We start from the raw sequence: 5,537 nt of genomic DNA, 5'->3' as shown, positions 1-5,537 counted from the left end.
CTGCTGTTTGCAGACTCTTCCATGCAGAGACTGGGTTGTTCCATGGTGATGAGCAGCCACCCTGGCAGATGACAACCCATCAAACATGTCACTTGCAGGGGCTGACAGCAGTGAAATCAGTTCTCTTTGAGTGCCTCACACTGCAAGTCCTCTGCAAATATTGAGACACCGACTGGGAAATAAACACCTCATCTGCTGAAGCCAGACCTGTAACTCATCTACAACTGCATCCCTGCATCATCCACAGCTGGGTGTCTGTGTTACCCTGCAAGCTGCTCTCACTCATCAGGCAGGTGGGAATGCGCTTCGTGGTTCAGCACCATCAGAACAAAAAAAAAAGAGCAACAAACCCGCTAAACATCTGCCAGATGTTTTCCTACCATGCCTCTGTTAGAGTGGGAATGGGGACTAAAACCCATTGCTGCCCAAGTGCTGGGAGCTGACCTGTCCCTGAGCCTGCAGGATGCCAGCATGGCACTGCAGCCTCTCTGCTCCCCAGGCAGCAGTTTTCCTTTCAGGATCCTCGTCATCACCACTACCAAATCAAGTTATTAAAAGGCCTTGTTAATCTTTACTGGAGAAAAATGTTCTCCAGAAATTACATTTAATACAAAGCCAAAAATACATCCTGGGATTTACGACCTGAAGAAGCAGAGAGAGGCACTGAGCCAAAGAACAGATTTGTTCTCTGTCTCGCTCCAGAGCTTTCAGTGCCCAGAGAGATTGATGTAGAGGGAAGGATGGGAGCAGTGGTGGCCAGGACCAGGACATGAAATCCCAGCTCTGGCCCTTGGAGCTGGGGCGCTGAGATGGGATGCACCAGCTCGGAGCAAACAGGCTTTGCAAAGTCACCAATGCCTCAAATTCCCCTCAGGCAGAGACTCAGCACCCACCTGTTTTCTGGGAAGAAAAGCAAAATCCTCTCTGAATGGACCCAGACACATCCTGAGTCTAACTGGTGGAAAAGGGCCTCAGCCAATGCAAAATCAGATTTTCCCAGTTTCCACCTTTATGCATCCGACCCGACCGGTGCTCTTCCATCACTGACCAAGTATTTGGGGCAGATCCATGTAAAGAGACGGAAAATGGGAGATCTTCCAACATCAGCTGAGTCTGGTGTTCAGAGCTGTTGTGTTCCTGGAAATCATGCTGTGGTCCACTGGGGCTTGGGGTGGGGCAGGAGACCCGTCCAAGTCCTAATCGCTACTCACACTGCCTGTTTTGGGAAATCCTAAGGGTGAGCTGCCATCCAACAAGCTTAGACAGCAGCTTCCTACAACATGACCATACAGATCCCGCCCCAGCCGGTGTGGGCAGGGCCTGGGCCAGCGCCACAGCAGCAGCCTGCAGGTCTCTGCCTTCAGTTCCCACATCCAAAATCAAAGCTTTTCCAAGAGGAACCTTGGCAATGGCTGCAAATCCCCTTCCCCACGCCACAGTTCCCATCATGGGGTGGTGCTGGCACTCCAGGGGTCCACAAATCCCTTTCTGAAGTATCTGCAAACCCCCAAATCAAACCTCATCCTATGCTTGGGAGTGGACAAGGGGTGAAGTAGGTGGAGCTGGAGACTTTCCCTGCTGTCACCCTGTGTCCCCACAGAGGATGGCTGGAAGAGGATGAGCGAAGCTTCTGGGAGGAAAGAGACTGCCATTTCCCATGGGACATCCACGCCATGGCATCCTTAGTGCTTAACCCCATCCACACTCCAAAAATAGCCTTGGCTTTGAGGAGCTTGGCTACAAACCCAGCTGAGTGGCCACAAAATCCCATCCCTGCCCATGAAGGCTGCTGGGCTTCAGTCCTGCCCCTGTTTTTGCTGCTGGCTGCAGTCCTGTTGGTTTTAAAAGCAGCAGCAGAATCAAAACTCAGTGGGGTTTAGCAAGAACCAAACGAGCACAGGGTTAAGCTGTGCAAGGACAAGGCAGAGCCGCTGCTGGGGAGGTAGCAGGCACAGACACGTGAAAAACTGATGTCCTAGATCGCTGGCAAGTCCAGAGACGAAAGGAAATTAACTGGATGAGCGGGATGCAAGTTCAGGGTCAGACTGAGCCGCTAATTTCAGATTTGAGGGTTGGTTTTGTTTTTTATCTAAACTAGCTTTCTTTCTTTCTTTCTTTCTTATCATTTGAAAACCACAGAGGAACACATCAAGGCGATGGCTTTGTTGCAAATTAAAAACAACTCTGAAAGGTCTCTTTAGAAACTACAAAACAAAAGGGGAGAGCAGGCAGAGCTGTGGGAGAGGGGTTCCTCCCCCCAGTGCTGCAGGCGTGGGGGCAAGGTCACCAAAGAAAACCTCTGGTTTTGGCCCCAAATAAGCTTTGGTCAGAAAACCAGCAGGAAGGATCAGACAGATGCACTGCCAGACTGCTGGAGGATGGTCACAGTGATGATCCCTGGCTCCCTGCCTCGGTGTCCCCAATTTCAAAACTTCTCTCCCTCCCCAGGCTCCCTTTGTATTCAGGGCTGCAAAAGCAAAGGCTTCAGGGGGAAAAGTGCTTTGCAAGTGTCCCTGGCAAGCACTAATGACCGTGAAGGGTAAGGAGAGAGGAAAGCTCCAACACCAGTACCTCCCATGGCTCCAGTGCCAAGTGCATCCTCCCTGGACCCATCCTGAGACAGTGCCATGCTTGCAGGAGCATCTGCCTGGAAGCTGCAGCATTAGCAGCACGCTCCAACCCTCGTGGGCAGTGCGACCACTGGGGAGCACAACGAGGGGTCCAGCGCTGTGGGCAGCCTGCAGGGAGACTCCAGCTCCCACGCCTTGGGAAGAGGCCAAGGAGGCAGAGCACAGCCCTGTCCAGCTCCAGGCGCCTTAGAGCAAAGTGTAAGTTAATTACCACCGGCTCTGCACTTCCCCTCGGGCTTCCCTGGGGGACCTTGCCTTTGGGGCACCCACATATCTACTGCTCCTCCGCTTTATGGGATTCCCTTCCCAGCCCCATCGCAGATGGAGGAGCAGGACAGCGTCAGCTCGGCCACCATGTGCCAGAGCCCGGAGACAGACAGACAGACAGACAGACAGCCTCCAAATGGACAGTCTGCCCAGAAACCTGCTGGCCCCAGCCGGCTTTTCACTGCTCTAGGAAGCCCCACTGCCTGGCTGAGGAGTCAGCAGCAAGCAGCCCTCTTAGTTTCCCTTCAAGCCCCAAAGAAGTCCAGATGCAGTTTGGTCTTCAGCCTGTCCTAGAGCACCTCTGCAACCAGAGCTACTTCTTGGGACTCATGCCCCAAAGACCGAGGCTGCTTCTCCCAAGCAACCCTTGAACTGCAGCCACTGCAGCCCTGACCCAGGGAGGGACTGTGGGCTAATGGTGCTTCCAGGGAAGGGAGCGCATTCCCTCTTTTCCAGCCTTTCCAGCCTTGTAATTGTCTAAGGAAGGGAGGGCTGCAGAAGGAGGGTGCTGGGGAGCAGACTGCTGGGGCATTGGCCCCACTCTCTCTGTGCTTCCCGCTGGAGCCAAGGCCCAGCTGGGCTGTCCGTGAGAAACGGGGTTATTGGCTGCTGATCCCAAATATAACCCAAACGATAGAAAATTCCAGGAAATGAGCCAAGACAAGATGCAAGGAGGGGAATCAAGGCCCAGCATACGGGCTGGGGGAGCTTCAGAGAAGCCCTGGGCTCTCAGCAGCATCTCCCTGCTGCCAAACCCTCCTTGTGCAAACTCCCCTGGTGCCGCAGAGACCCGTGAGAGCATCCATGAGCACAAATCCCTGGAGCAGAGCAGACTCAGACCCCCACACTCCAGCTGGGGACAGCTGCAAGTGGGAAGCTGTGCTGGTGCTTCCCCTAACTCACATGGTGCTTGGAAATCCCCAGCTCGTGAAAAACGGACCTGAATGGCTTCCAGGAACGGGACCGCTGACACCCACACCCCACACCCACCCACTGTCCCTCTGCTCTGTCCTGCTCCTTGCCCTGCCTCCCTGCCACACCACTGGCAGAACAGCAGCTCTCTGGCCCAAAGGCACCAAAAAAGTTCTTCCCGAGTCACACAAGACACCTCCAAGCAGAAGAGCAAAGCACCATCTCTCCAGGTTAGAGGCAGCATGTCCCTCTCATTTTAGGCGTGATACCCACTGGGGCTGGGGGCTTTTTGGGGTACCTCATTCCCGGGGGCTGAGATCTCGCTGCTGCTACCAGTAACTTGCTGCGAGCCCTGCAAGGAAGTGTCCAATGGCCTCAGTGGTGTCCAACAGCTCCAATTCAGTCCCAAGGGTGATTACTCTGCTGTCAGAGCCGTAATTCCAAACACCGGGAGCTCCAGGCCTGCAAGCTCAGGGAAGAAGAGAGGAGATAAGCCAGCTGCTGAAACCCCATCTCCACCGCTTGCTCTCACCCAGTTTCTCCACCCACAACTTTCCACCCTCCCTCCGACACCGGCAAAGCTGCTGCCGGGGCTGTCCCGTTCGGGAAGCGCGTGTGCTGCCTTCCCCTGCCTGTCCTCCTTCCCCTGCCTGTCCCCCTTCCCCTGCCTGTCCCCCTTTCTCTGCCGGCCATTTGCATGGACCCCCGCCCAGCATCCCCAAACAGGCTCCCTGGTATTTACACACTGGCAGCTGAGCTGGGACACCCCAGAGGAAGGGGAAGAGCCTTCTGCAGGCGTCCATGGCCCGCCTGGGTGAAAAATTGCTCTTTCCCAGGCTAATGCCAACCCAGGTCTTGCCCATCTCGTGCTTAAAAGCACCCCAGGAGCATCCTCAGCGGTGCGGCGCTGGCTTTTTACATCCCCAGGACTCACCTCATCCCCCGGCACGGCGGCTTCCAGTCTCAAATCCCTCCGCTGCACTTTCTGCTCTTATTCGGGGAAAAGGAAAAAAAAAAATATTAAAAAGATAAAAGTCCAAGCCAGGCTCTCTTTCGGGACTGCTGGCAGTTCGGGGATCGCAGCAGAAGCAGCAGGGAGAACTGCCTCGCTCCAGCGCTCACGGGGGTTTCGTTAGAGAAACCGGGGGCCGAGGGTTTTTCTCCGGTCAGTGATGTCACATCCTGACCCTGCCGGCAGCTCCAGCTGTCCCTGGAAAACCCGCTTGGAAGCGGGCCCGCCAGCCCCCACCATCCGCCGCCGTGGGCTCGCAGGCTCATGGGTGGGCACTCACACACACCCACACCCCCGCACCATTCCTGGATGCTGAGATCCTTCTTGGCGTGCAGTCCCGTGCCGCTGGCTGGCTCCGGCTTTCACAGGACAGCAGGGAGCTGGGGAAAGGAGATGAAATCCCGGAGTGTTTTCCCCTCCTCCCCCCATCTTTTCACAGTCCCTCTCCCTTCATCCTTCCCCGCTCTGCACGCACACAAAAAACAGCCGGGGGTTTCCATGCCAGGCCAAGCTGGATGCCATCCAAAACAGAAAAGCCGGAGAAGGGGGAAGAGAAAGAAAGAGGAAAACTTTCTCTGCACAGAGCACTTACTTTCCGTCTCTGTCGGAGGTGGGGTGAGTTCTGAAGCGCGTTGCGGTATTTAAATCCTGCTCAGCAAAGGCAAGCCTGAGCCAGCACGCTCGGCGCCGGCAGGAGCGGCCAGCCAGCGGGGGGT

At 55.5% G+C, this 5,537-nt stretch overlaps 1 protein-coding gene across 4 annotated transcripts in view; it reads right to left on the bottom strand.

Moving 5' to 3' along the window:
- Nucleotides 1–5,520, bottom strand: part of MOB3C (MOB kinase activator 3C) — a 23,835-nt gene extending 18,315 nt beyond the window's left edge. The window contains exons 1-3 of one of the 4 annotated variants that reach the window (XM_008640761.2): nt 5,414–5,520; nt 4,744–4,799; nt 4,108–4,278 (exon numbers count right to left, since the gene is read on the bottom strand). The gene's annotated coding sequence lies outside the window, so the exon portion shown is untranslated. Of the gene's footprint in view, nt 1–4,107; nt 4,279–4,743; nt 5,080–5,296; nt 5,317–5,413 lie in introns of those variants that run through there. The other 3 variants (XM_017743583.1, XM_017743584.1, XM_017743582.1) reach the window with 3 other exon arrangements.
- Nucleotides 5,521–5,537: the final 17 nt, after the last annotated feature.

This window comes from Corvus brachyrhynchos, unplaced genomic scaffold, assembly GCF_000691975.1.
Source record: "Corvus brachyrhynchos isolate BGI_N302 unplaced genomic scaffold, ASM69197v1 scaffold48, whole genome shotgun sequence".
Classification (NCBI taxonomy): domain Eukaryota; kingdom Metazoa; phylum Chordata; class Aves; order Passeriformes; family Corvidae; genus Corvus; species Corvus brachyrhynchos.
This window is presented reverse-complemented; position numbering and strand designations above follow the sequence as displayed.